A 15,826-nucleotide genomic window follows, 5' to 3' on the forward strand; every position below is an offset into this window, starting at 1 on the left:
CTAATCTTTGTAAAAGGCGAGTCTAAAAAGGTGCATTTTTAGCCGAGACTTAAAAAGACCTACATCCGTGGTGGTGCGGATTTCGGAGGGAAGGCTGTTCCACAGCCTGGGGGCAGCAACCGCAAAGGATCGGTCTCCCCACTGTTTAAGTTTTGACCTCGGAACATCTAAAACAAGCTGGCCGGTCGAGCGAAGAGTTCTGCCAGAGTTACGAAAAGTTAAAATTTCCGATAGATATGATGGAGCCTGGCCATAAATAGAATTAAAAACAAACAGTAAAAGTTTGAAATCAATTCTAAAATGGACTGGAAGCCAGTGGAGTGATGATAGCACGGGGGTAATATGCTCACGTCTAGGTGTACCTGTTAAAAATCGAGCAGCAGCATTTTGAACAAGTTGCAGCCGAGAAATCGAGGACTTGGGTAGGCCAACATAAAGTGCATTGCAGTAGTCCAGCCTTGAACTTATAAAAGCGTGAATTGCTTTTTCAAGGTCGTGGCGACTAAGAAAAGGCTTCACTTTGGCTAAGAGACGGAGCTGGAAAAAACTTGCTCTTACAACAGAACTAATCTGCTTTTCAAAGTAAAGCCTGCTATCGAATATCACTCCGAGATTTTTAACGTGCGTCTTAAAAATGTCAGCCGGAGCACCAGAGTTGGGCTCAAGGGCTTTCATCATGGAAGGTGTGCCAAAAGTAATAAATTCAGTTTTGCTCTCGTTAAGGTGTAAAAAGTTTTGTGCAAGCCACTGCTTCACATCAGATATGCACTCCATCAATTTAGCAAGAGCAGTTTTTTTGTTAGGTCTCAGGGGCAGATAAAGCTGCAGGTCATCAGCATAAAAATGAAAAGTGATATTATGTTTTTTTATAATTGATCCTAAAGGTAGGAGATAAAGCGCAAAAAGAACAGGCCCTAAAATAGAGCCTTGCGGTACCCCGCAAGACAGAGAAGATTGCGAGGAGGAAAATTCCCCAATCATTACCGAGAATGTTCTATGTTGTAAATACGATTTAAACCATTTTAAAGCGTTACCACGGATACCTACGAAATGTTCTAAACGAGATACAAGGACTGAATGGTCAACTGTATCGAATGCTGCTGTGAGGTCAAGTAAAACAAGGATAGCCGGGTTTCCATTATCCACAGAAAGAGCAATGTCGTTATGAACTTTTAACAATGCTGACTCAGTGCTGTGTCTGGACCTAAAACCTGATTGGAACTTGTCAAGGGTGGAATTCGTCTCTAAGAAGGTTTGCAATTGAATAAAAACAACTTTTTCTAAAACTTTGGAAAGGAAAGACAAGTGGGAGACAGGTCTAAAATTGGACAGCACAGAGGAGTCGAGATGGGGTTTTTTAAGAAGGGGTCTGACTACAGCCTGTTTGAAGGCAGCTGGGACAGAACCGGAACTGAGAGAGGTGTTTATGAGGGACAGCAGACTTGATCCAAGGCAACTAAAGACTTCCTTTAGAAGGCTAGCTGGTATTACGTCTAATGGACAGTTAGTGGGTTTCATGCCACTAACTATTTCGGTGAGAGTTGACAATGAAATATGCTCAAATTCCTCAAAGGCATTGAGCAGTTCTGAAGGACGTACGTTATCGGATGAGAAACCAGAGTTGCAGACATTTTGCCTAACTGAAGAGACCTTGTTTTGAAAGAAGTTGAGAAACTCTTCACATTTGGCAACTGACACATCAGTTAAAACAGTGGGTTGTGGGTTCAAAACAGAATCAATAGTGTTAAAAAGGAGTCTTGGATGACTGGAGCTGTTATTTATAATGGTAGATAAATAACTAGACTTGGCCTGTTTTATGGCCTCCTGGTAGGCAGCTAAGGTGTCCCTCAGCAATCCCAGAGAAACATGGAGTTTGTCCTTTTTCCACTGGCGTTCAGCACGCCTGCATTTTTGCCTGAGCAGGCGGGTATTGTCGTTAAACCATGGAGCGGCTTTGGGTTTGGAGCTTTTTTGCCGTAGAGGAGCAATGGAGTCTAAGACAGCAGTGCAAGTGGAATGGAAAATGGAGAGAAGACTGTCGGAGCAAAGAGGAGAAGGCAGCGCGGCGCCAGGATGCTGCTGTAAGTCTCCAAAAGCAGCCACAAACTCTCCTGATGTGGATGGAGTAATGCGTCGTCGGTAGCAGGCTGGAGATATTGGCTTTCCGGCAGAAAAAAGGGCAGAAAAGTCGAAAATGATGGGAAGGTGGTCCGAGATAGCAGTATCCACAATTTCTGTGATGGAGACTGAAAGCCCAAGTGAAATCACCAAATCCAGGGTGTGACCTTGCTCATGAGTTGGGGCACTCACAGACTGGGTGAGGCCAAATGAGTCCAGAAGTCATGGAACTCATTTGCCAGCTGATTAGCAGAGCAGCAGACATGGATATTAAAATCCCCGCAAATTAAAACCCTGCCAAAATTTGGAATAAAATCTGATAAAAACTCAGAAAACTCCGGGATAAAATCCTTGTTAGAACCAGGGGGGCGATATATTGTGGCACAAAGCAATGGGGGAGAAAGCCCGATAGAGAATAACTGCAGTTCAAAACTTGAATAATTATGAGCAGTTATTGGCCTGCATCTAAAATTGTCCTTGAATACAACAGCCAGGCCGCCACCACGGCCAGTCGCTCGCGGGGTGTTGAAAAAACAGCAGCCGGATGGGAGGAGCTCCGAAAAGGCGCTGTATTCACCTGGTTTCAACCAGGTCTCCGTTAGAAAAAGGAAATCCAAATGATGTTCCGAAAAAAAGTCATTCAAGATAAACGTCTTATTCGTAAGGGACCTTGTGTTAATCAGCGCTGAGTGAACCAGGGATCGCTCAGCCGGGGGGGTGGGGCCGCGGAGCAGGCGAAGGTTCCCCGGCACAGAGCCCCGCAGAGAGAGCCTCACCGGCCGACAACGCGGAAGTAGCGTCCCGAAGTCCCGTTGAGTCGGTTGAAGCCACCGATAACGGAACTCCAAGGAATTCCGTAGATCATATCCCTTGAAGACAGTCGGGGGTCTAGCCGGTAGATGATGGCGATCGCAGCGATAGGACGCCAGGTAGGCTTTCAATTTGACAGCAATTCCTCCACGCTTTCCACGCCTCCGGCGGCGGTAGGTAGTGATGTGCCCTACTGTGCCGAGGCGCCGATGCGTGTGCCGAGTAAACCGGAAAAAAATCTGCAAAGCGCGCATCGAGGCATGTGTTGATCACGCTTGTGGCCACGCCCGAAGCCTCGGAAGGCACGTTGCTACGTCCGAAGCCTCACGAGACGGGCTTCCTACGTCATTGCCAACACATGGTTTCGCGGGTGATTCGAAATAAACTGGCGCACCGAGACGACAATGAGCTGACAGGTGACACTGACACACCCAACTCACATCTTCAAACCTCAATTCAATCGGATTTGTTGTCAATCATTTACGTTCGGGTCGAGCCGGACTTCTTCTCTCGCTAACTTTTAAAAAATAAATATACTTTATATTTATTGTATATGGATTTTAAACTAAGGAATACTTGTTATAAAATAAATAAATTGTATAAAACAGAGAAAGGGCGCTGTCATGAGCCGCAGGAGAGCCATGCAGTGCATTGTTTGCGCACATGAACGCTCTGGGGCTCTCCGTGAGTCTGCAACTCTGCATCCTTTCCTTTTCAAATTTCGATATGGATATGATATTAGTCAAACATCTTTATGATCATTTGTTTGGAGGGCCACACCTCTTCGTGCAAAGGTGGACATCGTGAAGTTCGTGGTGTTCCTTAAAATGTTCTTATTTTGTTTCAGTGTTCCTTAAGGCAGGTTGTTCTTTTGTGTGTTCTGATCCGAGTAATTAAAGTAATGTCATTTAAAAGTATTTTTATTTTTGTATATGCTGCTTTTCTCTCCTTGTCAGAGAGGTGCGTCCATGAGAGCACAATATCCCACACAGAAATATATTTAACAAACCTATCCAGCATTATTTCGTTGTGTACATATATTTATAATGATCAAAAAAGTATGTAGACTATTTAAACATTATGAAAAATTGCGTTTTTTTCTGCCAACTCGAAGGAATTAAAACAAATGTCTGTTACTGCATTTTGCCAAGGAAATGAAGCATGAACTATCCACCTGATAGAACAGACACACAAATATAAAAATATAAATGTTTATTGAATATGCATTTTACAGTCTTGTTTAACTGGGAGAATTTGTTACAAAAGACAGGCTTTAATTTGTTATCATTATGCACATAGGCGTCGTCACAAATGTGATCACACAAAACAACAATTTTCCAAGCAGTGCTCTGTCCAGGTCTGACTGATGCATTGCATCCCCGCATTTCCTCCTTCTGGGTCCTCATAAATAGAAAAATAAAATTTCGGCTTTTTTTTCCCACTCGGCCATGCAAGTTAAGTTAATTGCTCGGGCTTTAATACACGCGGGCCGGGCCGGGTCGGGCTGGATTTTTTAGGCCTGATCTAGGCTCTACTTTCAAGTAACACACGCACATTCATTCACATCACAACTCCCTGCCCTTTTGACCCCATCAAATCCATGGTATCATTTTAAGCCCTCTGCCTGTCATGACCTTTATTTTCCACATGATGGCGCAATAGAACAAATGAAGCCTCATGATGCTTCGGCCCAGGAGCGAACCAGTTTGATGGAAAGCCTCATTGCTTCATGATGCTTCAGTTTGCCATCACTGGCGGTAGGTACGTGGCAACCAACAAGGAAGGCGCCGTAAATGTGGTGGTGAAAACGCCAGAAAAGGCGGCGGTGACTTTGAGTGATTATAGCCATTGAACGGCAACTTTTCCAACGTGTCACGGATATTAAAAAGCGTCAGGCGATCGTACACATGAAGCGGTGACACTGTCCGTATGACAAATAGCAAATACAGGGTAAATAACAATAAATCGAGCAGAGTGAGACGGCCAGCCAAACACAGGGGCGCCATCTTGATCTATATTTATTTAGTTTTTTTGGTTCCCGCGCCATGAAAATGAGTGACTTCCAGCAACAGTCTCGAGTTGAGAAAGAGGGCGCTGTGATGTGTACGGAGGAAGTAGTCCTCTTCACTATACAGACGTACTGTTGTATGAGAAGGACTAAGGATTCAGCTGATTTTGCGGATTAATACGTTTATTTTTCGCATCACTTCAGTCAAACGGCTGCAGAAAAATCTTGCTGTGTGAGGGAGAGGCATGTGTGCCTTTTTGGGGTTTTCAAAAGGTTCCCATTCACTGGTGGATATTGGCCAAAACAAGCCCTACTACTGTGGGACCATTGGACGTAACAGGAAGTGAGTAAACATCGTGTTTTGATTTATGTCAAATACTGGGATCATTCCTCGGATCAAGCACTAAATTTTTCACGATCTTTGCATGTTTACAGCACTTACAGTGGGGAGAACAAGTATTTGATACACTGCCAATGGTATCAAATTCTTGTTCTCCCCACTGTATCTTCAAATATATTCCATGTTTTTAGAAAGAATTATTTAGATTATTTTGAAACGAAAATGGTTTTGCAGGATATTTTACAGTATTTATTTTTTCAGATTGCTTGATTGCTAGTTGAATTTGGCTTGCTCTAACCACCCAATCTGAGACTGGAATGAGTATTTGAAGATCTGTGTGCTATTGAAATCGCTAAATCCCACACACAAACAAGCAAAGTTGAAAAACTCTCAAAACTAATTTTAGCTACACAATCCATGTCTTCATTGTGAAAGGTGAAAGAAGAGAACATCAAACTTGACTCTTAAAAGGTAAACAAATACATCCTTTATTAATCATATTTTTCATGTATTATTTTAATTTCTGGGTCAACTATTAATAGTGCAGACAACTAATGAAGCTGAGGTCTGATTTGTGCACTCATGTCCAGGCAGGTTTATTATATTAGGAAGGGAATCTGGTTCACATTGGCCAATGCTGCTATAAATGTCATCATACCCAAAGGGCTAAATTCTGTGTCTCTCCAATTCAAATTCTTTCTTCCACTTTGCACCTCAGGTGTAATTATCTGTTATCCCCCACAGAATTGAAAAACAGAAGCTAAAATGTGGAGATTAAATAAAACATATTTTATTCTATGCTGGTAGTTGGGGTTATGTTTTATTTCTCTATGTTCTATGGTTCTACAAAGAGGTGAGTTGTGAAATAAAATTTGTGAACAAACAAAGGATCATGAAATCTTGTCTCGATAATGTCACAGTGTTAAGTGTGTTATACATTTTGGCTTCCTTTTCATTATCAGTTATTACAGATCTGCAATATGTTATCACAATTTTGGAAAATCTCTCATTCATTCACTGGACACAACTGTCAGTTGGAATTAAATTAGAGTGATTACCAAGCAAATACAGTGGTATGAAAAAGTATCTGAAACTTTTGGAATTTCTCACATTTCAGCATAAAATCACCATCAAATGTGATCTGGTCTTTGTCAAAATCACACAGATGAAAAAGCAGGGTCTGCTTTAACTAAAACAACCTGAACATTTATAGGTTTTTATATTTTAATGAGGATAGTGTGCAAGCAACGACAGAAAGGGGAAAAATAAGTGAACCATCATATTTAATATTTTGTGCCCCCCCCCTTTGGCAGCAATAACTTCAACCAGACACTTCCTATAGGTGCAGATCAGTCTGGCACATCGATCAGGACTAATCTTGGCCCAGTCTTCTCTACAAAACTGCTGTAGTTCAGTCAGATTCCTGGGATGTCTGGCATGAATCACTGTCTTTATGTCATGCCACAGCATCTCAATTGGGTTCAAGTCCCGACTTTTACTTGGCCACTCCAGAACGTATTAATGTATTGTATTTTGTTCTTCTGAAACCATTCTGGAGTTTATTTACTTCTGTGTTTTGGATCATTGTCTTGTTGCAGCATCCATCCTCTTTTTGGCTTCAACTGTCTGACAGACAGCCTCAGGTTTTCCTGCAAAACATCCTGATCAACTTTTGGATTCATTCTTCCATTATTGGTTGCAAATTGTCTAGGCCCCGAAGCAGTAAAACAGCCCCAAATCATGATGCTACCGCCACCATGCTTCACAGTGGGGATGATAAGTTGGTGAGCTGTTTTTCCACCACACATGACGTTGTGTGTTACTCCCAAACAATTCAACTTTGGTTTTATCAGTCCACAAAATATTTTGCCAAAACTTCTGTGGAGTGTCCAAGTGCCTTTTTATGAACATTAAACGAGCAACAATGTTTTTTTTTTTTTTTTTTGGAAAGCAGTGGCTTCCTCTGTGCAGTCCTCCCATGAACATCATTCTTGGCCATAGTTTTAGATATAGTTGATGTGTGCACAGAGATATTGGACTGTGCCAGTGATTTCTGTGTTTAGCAGACACCCTAGGGCTCTTTTATACCTCTAAGTACTCTGCGCTGAACTTCTTCTTTGGTGGACAGCCACTCCTTGGGAGAGAAGCAACGGTGTCAAACTCTCTCCATTTGTAGACAACCTCTCTGACTGTCCATTGATAAAATCCAGACTGTTTTTGATCCAGATGGTTTTGTATTCTTTCCCAGCTTTATAAGAATCAACAATCCTTGATCACACATCTTCAGACAGCTCTTTTGACTGAGCCGTGATGCACATCAGACAATGCTTCTCATCAAGACATTTCTTACCAGATGTGTATTTTATAGTGGTCAGGGCAGCTTTAAGCCACTCATCAGTAATTGGGCACTCACCTGTTTAAAATGTTTGGTAAAAATTGGTTTCAATTGCTCTTTAGGCAGAGGGTTCACTTACTTATTTTTCCCCTTGTGTCATTGTTTGCATGCTATCCTCATTAAAATATGAAAACCTATAAATGTGGTTTTAGTTAAAGCAGACACTGTTTTTTCATCTATGTGATTTTGACAAAGATTACATTTGATACTGATTTTATGCAGAAATGTGAGAAATTCCAAAAGGTTCAGACACTTTTTCATTCCACTGCAAAGCCTACAGGACAGCAGCGGGAGTATTGCAAGTTTTAGCAGTAAGTGGCTTTAACATTGTGTTTGTTTACTAAGACGGTGTTTCTTGTGAATTTCAAATTGCATACCCAGACACCATTCATTTCCTTACTATATTTATTATTGATTACTTAACAGGGCTACCAATGAACTCTTGTTTGGATGTTTAAATGTCTGGTATACTTTTGGGATATGTGAGTACATTAAATATGCAGCAGTGGGAGAAGTCACATACGTTTCAAGCAATGAAAAAACTAAGAAACATGGTGAAGTACCGTGCGAATGTGCGTTGCAAACATATGACTAATACCACGAAAAACATACACTGCACTTTGAACCACTTAGCATCGCGGCCATCTTCATTGTCCATGTCAACTTGTTCAGGAGTTGAGCTACTGGCCTCCTTAAAGTAGGACAGACTAATTAGAATGCATTAATTGGCAAGGTCTAGTGAGATTAATGGCAGTGTAATTTTTTTTTTATGACGACATGCATCGTGTAGGTGTACTGTAAGTTTTTGTCACATTTATTTAATCAATATACATTAAAAAAAAATATATATATATATTCCTAATGACATAACTTTTCAGGGCATGGTTACTTGTGTCAAGGGGGCTTTTAAGACCTGGAAAGGTTGGAATATCAACTATGAAAATTTAAATATTTATGTAAATTGTAATGAATCAATGAATTATCAGATGACATTAAACGTCACTGCTTAAACTAACAGTTTGGCACATTTTATATTCCTATAGTGCAGGGGTGAAAATGGGCCGGAACGGTCCGGAACGCTGTTCCAATAAGAGATTCGGCGCCAGACCGGGGTGGAACGGTACTTTGATCCCGAAAATATGACAGCAACTGTCAAAACCCCCATGCTAAAAACAACCTGCCTGGCTGCCACACAGGCATCTCCAAGAGGAAAACAATCTACTAACGTCAGATTTACATAGACAAGTGTTAACAACAAGCATAATAAAGTGCTTGTGTAGCGTCATCCGTTCTCCCAGCGTGTGTCTGATGTGTTGTGTCGATGTGCGTGCGCTTAGCTAACCACCCTCCCCGGCTGGGACTGCAGTTACTGGTTCAATTGGCTGACATACATGACACGTGATCAGCATGGATAGTTAGCTCTGATTGGTTCAAATGAAAAAAAAAAAACAAGCTTGTTGAATTAATGCGATAAAAAAGGGCAATGCACTGGAAAATTTATCACATCTTTAGGAGAAAGGAAGGAGTTGAAGAGACTTATTTTATTTTCTCGTATGGAGAGGTTCAAAAAAACATGTTAACAATATAATGCCTGACGCCAGAAATAATGAACAGAAAGTTCAGATTTTTTTTTTCAATTTGAAAGCTTTATGTGGTCCTTAAACGTAATTTAAAAATGTTAACATTTTTTTTAAATTAATTTGTATATACATATATGTTCTCTAATTTGTATCATAAATGATTCATTAAGCATTACGTGCAGTTCTCATGGTAAAACAAATACTGTACAACTAAAGTGAGATTGAACACATTAAGGTTTTAAACAATTTTTTATTGCAATGAGGTCCAGGAATGCTGGTCTCAAATGTGATACATTTGGCAGTATAGTTTATGTGCACATTAGACTTATTTTTGTTCATTACCTATGTTAGGCTACTTATTCCTTATAATATAAAAAAGTCCATGTTTGTGTTATTTTCAAAATTGGGTGATTCAAAAAGAATGTGCCAAAATCATCATGTGCTAGATCATCGAAATCACGAACCAAGCTGTTTCTCTTTTACGGGCTTTAATCACAGAACTTGATTTGCCTTGACAATGCCTTGGCTTGCCGTGACAATGCCGTGAGAACTGAACAATACAGATAAAAATATACATAAAGTCAGTTCAGACAAATATATACATTAAGTCAGATCATTTTCATACAGCACAGATAAATATATACATGAAGTCAAATTATATTCACACAGAAGCATAAAACAACATGAATAAATAACTACACTAACAGAAACAAAGATTAACGCAAACTAACAAATAACACAAACTAAATTACCTCATTGGCCGCTTTACTCCAGAGGAAATTAGTTCAGCTTCAATCCTTCGATGCACTATGCACTTGAGATGTTTCCTTGTTGATCTTAATCAGAGGTACTGAAAAGTTGTCTGTACTCTAGTAGTGTTCATCAGATAATAAGCCGATGTAACGCTTAATAGTGCCCGTCAACTCGTGACAGTGAAACTAAATGCTTAACATTACACCCACAGATCAAAAAGTCAATTATTTATTTCTTTATTCTGCCTTAATGGCAGCTGCAAAAAAAAAAAAAAAAAGTTACAGAACTCTAGCTTGGACATATGTTCAACATACCCAACAAATAAGACGCACTGGACTATAAACAACAGGATTCAGATTCAAAATGAGGGAAATAAATAACGCCTTATAGTCCAAAAAGTACGTATCTTCAAGTTTTCAAATCAAGTGCTCAAAGGTGGCCTTCGCCAGCACTTGAAATACATTAAATAATACTTGAAGTCATGTTTTCTATGCCAGAGTTTAGTTATGTTTTACATTTTTGACATCTCAAGTGATGATTTAGGCACATTCTTTTCGAATCACACTTTATATTACATTTCACTGTGCATAATGTAAGTCATTTGTACTTATTTTGTGAATGTATGTTACTTCAAAATACAATTTTGAATGACAATCAGTTTCTCACGTATTTCTGTGGTTTAAGGAGGTTTGAACCCTCCTACCCCATCTCCAAAATAAATAATAATTTAAAAAATAATAATAATGAAAAAAAAAAAAAAACATCTGGCTCCGTGGCGACCTTTTTGTCAGGGAGTTCCGACAAGAAATTCTAGCCACTTTTACCCCTGCTGTAGTATAAACCAAATATATATGTATAATAAAGATTCCTTCGTGTCCCTAGAAAAACTATTCAATTGAAACATATGCATTTAGCTCCCCCATCTGGCGAAAAAAAAACTTGACCTCCTTGTATTTATGAGCCACATAAAAATTATGGTGCCCACCAGGCTGTTTTATAGTTGCTGCTTGTTATTTAGTCATATGGATAGTTCATTATCAGTGAAGCTACTCAGAGGAGATGCTGACATAAAGTTCACTGACAATTTTATGATTTGGACCATTGATCTTTAATTGTGCTGCTGCAGCCCACAGCAAACGTGACAATGTTGTGACTTAATGGGCACCGCTCACAAGCATAACAAGGTATGCAAAACAGAATCCATTTATATGGAAGTATTATGACGCTGGCATTTGGTCTTTAATTATAAGCACTGATCTCGTCAGAAAGGTACTCATCCACAATATTTTGCAATCAAGGAAGGAGCAAGAACTGCCCCTTTGAAATTGTGATAATTATTTTTCGTGATAGACACACAGTAAATTTAACAGTATATATAATTCTACATTTGGGGCACGTTTTTGGGAACCTTCATAATCTGCTATATACAATTTTAATATGAGGTTAACATGTGTGTCCATCGTTTTTCAGATCATTAGATTCGCCATAAAAATGTGCACACGTCAACATATAATATACAATTTAAATACAACCTGACAATTTTTTGTCTGATTTTCACCAGAAACGTCTTCGCTGACGTCAGTACTATACAGTGTATCATTGCAACTTTTATATTAACCAGTAGATGTCAGGATAACCCAGGCATGGTGACAGCTAACACAAGACAGTGCGTATTGGTATCCTTTAACATAAAATGTGGAGAGTGATTTCTAATGAACTACAAGTTCAAGGTCATACACATAACACATCTTGGGGCGGTATGGCTCAGTGTAGAAGTCAGTCCCCAACTCAAAGGTTGTTGATTCGATTCCCCTGCCCTATTGACCATGTAAAAGTGTCTTTGAGGAAGAAAATAAGCCCACTTTGTTCCCGTGGCTGATGAAATGCTACCTTGAAGGTATAAAAATGCTATACAAGCGTAAGCCAATTTACCATCTTATACCTGATTGGTCAAGAATTGTGTGGGAGACTATGACTATACGATACCTAGAACTCACCGCAAAGATATACATTATATTTTAGTTTATCAACAGGTAGTGTTTTATGCCCCATGGGGCACCTTGTTGACTGATATCAACAACCTACAGTTTTATTTACTATCCCTGAGTAAAAATAGGTAGTTTGGTTTTTCATGCTACTTTACACAGTATTGTGTTAATCCTTACATTTCTGCATGAAATCATCATCAAATGTGCTCTGATCTTTGTCAAAATCACACAGATGAAAAAACTGTGTCTAAAACAACTCAAATATTTATAGGTTTTCATATTTTAATGAGGCTAGTATGCAGACAATGACAGAAGGGTGAAAAATAAGTAAATCAACCATCACATTTAATATATTGTGGCCAGTGGCGCCTCCAAAAATTTTTCATAGGGGTGGCCAGATGGGGCCACTTAAAATCTTGGGGTGGCACACCAAAACTAATAGCCATAATTTCATGTTTTCATTATACAGTGCCTTGCAAAAGTATTCGGCCCCCTTGAACCTTGCAACCTTTCGCCACATTTCAGGCTTCAAACATAAAGATATAAAATTTTAATTTTTTTGTCAAGAATCAACAACAAGTGGGACACAATCGTGAAGTGGAACAAAATTTATTGGATAATTTAAACTTTTTTAACAAATAAAAAACTGAAAAGTGGGGCGTGCAATATTATTCGCCCCCCTTGCGTTAATACTTTGTAGCGCCACCTTTTGCTCCAATTACAGCTGCAAGTCGCTTGGGGTATGTTTCTATCAGTTTTGCACATCGAGAGACTGACATTCTTGCCCATTCTTCCTTGCAAAACAGCTCGAGCTCAGTGAGGTTGGATGGAGAGTTTGTGAACAGCAGTCTTCAGCTCTTTCCACAGATTCTCGATTGGATTCAGGTCTGGACTTTGACTTGGCCATTCTAACACCTGGATACGTTTATTTTTGAACCATTCAGTTGTAGATTTGGCTTTATGTTTTGGATCATTGTCCTGTTGGAAGATAAATCTCCGTCCCAGTCTCAGGTCGTGTGCAGATACCAACAGGTTTTCTTCCAGAATGTTCCTGTATTTGGCTGCATCTATCTTCCCGTCAATTTTAACCATCTTCCCTGTTCCTGCTGAAGAAAAGCAGGCCCAAACCATGATGCTGCCACCACCATGTTTGACAGTGGGGACGGTGTGTTCAGGGTGATGAGCTTTGTTGCTTTTACGCCAAACATATCGTTTTGCATTGTGGCCATAAAGTTCCATTTTGGTTTCATCTGACCAGAGCACCTTCTTCCACATGTTTGGTGTGTCTCCCAGGTGGCTTGTGGCAAACTTTAAACGAGACTTTTTATGGATATCTTTGAGAAATGGCTTTCTTCTTGCCACTCTTCCATAAAGGCCAGATTTGTGCAGTGTACGACTGATTGTTGTCCTATGGACAGACTCTCCCACCTCAGCTGTAGATCTCTGCAGTTCATCCAGAGTGATCATGGGCCTCTTGGCTGCATCTCTGATCAGTTTTCTCCTTGTTTGAGAAGAAAGTTTGGAAGGACGGCTGGGTCTTGGTAGATTTGCAGTGGTCTGATGCTCCTTCCATTTCAATATGATGGCTTGCACAGTGCTCCTTGAGATGTTTAAAGCTTGGGAAATCTTTTTGTATCCAAATCCGGCTTTAAACTTCTCCCCAACAGTATCTCAGACCTGCCTGGTGTGTTCCTTGGTTTTCATAATGCTCTCTGCACTTTAAACAGAACCCTGAGACTATCACAGAGCAGGTGCATTTATACGGAGACTTGATTACACACAGGTGGAATCTATTTATCATCATCGGTCATTTAGGACAACATTGGATCATTCAGAGATCCTCACTGAACTTCTGGAGTGAGTTTGCTGCACTGAAAGTAAGGGGGCCGAATAATATTGCACGCCCCACTTTTCAGTTTTTTATTTGTTAAAAAAGTTTCAATTATCCAATAAATGTTGTTCCACTTCACGATTGTGTCCCACTTGTTGTTGATTCTTGACCAAAAAATTAAATTTCATATCTTTATGTTTGAAGCCTGAAATGTGGCGAAAGGTTGCAAGATTCAAGGGGGCCGAATACTTTTGCAAGGCACTGTATTATTGCAGTAAAAAGGTCAGGGGAAAACTATCAGAAAGACTTAAAGACGCAGCTACTGATATACTTTGGTGTATTGTGTAATATTTGATGTTACTAATGATTAAATGTGCATAGTCCATAACTGTCCAGTCAACATTTTGAGTTCCACAACAATTCTGTTTTATTGTGTTATGTCTATTAGGCATAAGGTGTATATTCAACAAAACAAAATAATTACTAGGGATAAACAGGTGCATTTGGCATAAAATGCATAACTGATGCTACAACAATCTAACAAAATACTGGCAAGCGGAGCGGCCAGTGGGGTGGCCAACAAATTTATAGGGGGGGGCCGTGGCCACCCCTGGCCACCCTCTGGTGGCGCCACTGATTGTGGCCCCGCCTTTGGCAGCAATAACCCTACTAGATGTTTTCTGTAGCTGCAGATCAGTCTGGCACATTGATCAGGTCCATTCTTCTCTACAAAACTGCTGTAGTTAAGTCAGATTCCTGGGATGTCTGGCATGAATCACTGTCTTTAGGTCATGCCACAGCATCTCAGTGGGGTTCAAGTCTGGAGTTTGACTTGGCCACTCCAGAACATGTATTTTGTTCTTCTGAAACCATTCTAAAGTTGATTTACTTCTGTGTTTTGGATAATTATCTTGTTGCGGCATCCATCCTCGTTTTAGGTTCAACTGTCTGACAGACGGCCTCAGGTTTTCCTGCAAAACATCCTGATAAACTTTTGGATTCATTCTTCCATTAATGATTGCAAGTTGCCCAGGCTCTGAGGCAGCAAAACAGCCCCAAATCATGATGCTCCCTCCACCATGCTTCACGGTAGGGATGAGGTGTTGATGTTGGATGAGGGTTGATGTTGTTGAGCTGTTCCATTTTTCATCAACACATGTTGTTGTTTGTTACTCCCAAACAATTCAACTTTGGTTATATTAGTCCACAAAATATTTTGTCAAAACTTCTGTGGAGTGTCCAAGTGCCTTTTTGCGAACATTAAACGAGCAAGTTTTTTTTAGACAGCAGTGGCTTCCTCTGTGGAGTCCTCCCATGAACACCATTCTTGGCCATAGTTTTAGATATATTTAATGTGTGCACAGAGATATTGGACTGTGCCAGTGATTTCTGTAAGTCTTCAGCAGACATTTTAAGGTTCTTTTTTTTTTTACCTCTCTGAGTATTCTACGCCGAACTCTTGGCGTCATCTTTGATGGACAGCCACTCCTTGGGAAAGAAGCAACAGTGCCAAACTCTCTCCATAAGTAGACAACTTCTCTGACTGTCGATTGATGAACATCCAGACTGTTTGAGATGGTTTTGTATCCTTTCCCACCTTTATACAAATCAACAATCCTTGATTGCAGGTCTTCAAACAGCTCTTGTGACCGAGCCATGATGCACATCAGACAATGCTTCTCATCAAGACATTTCTTACCAGGTGTATGATTTATAGTCGGCAGGGCAGCTTTAAACCACTCATCATCGATTGGGCACACATATGACTTAAAATGTTCGGTAAAAATTGTTTCAATTGCTCTTTAAGTCTCCTTAGGCGGAGGGTTCACTTATTTTTCCCCCTTCTGTCATTGTTTGCATGCTATCCTCATTAAAATATGAAAACCTATAAACGTTTGGGTGGTTTTAGTTAAAGCAGATGCTATTTTTCCATCTTTGTGATTTTGACAAAGATCAGATCTCATTTGATGGTGATTCTTTGGAGAAATGTGAGAAATTCCAAA

Source organism: Corythoichthys intestinalis, chromosome 17 (assembly GCF_030265065.1).
Source record: "Corythoichthys intestinalis isolate RoL2023-P3 chromosome 17, ASM3026506v1, whole genome shotgun sequence".
NCBI lineage: Eukaryota > Metazoa > Chordata > Actinopteri > Syngnathiformes > Syngnathidae > Corythoichthys > Corythoichthys intestinalis.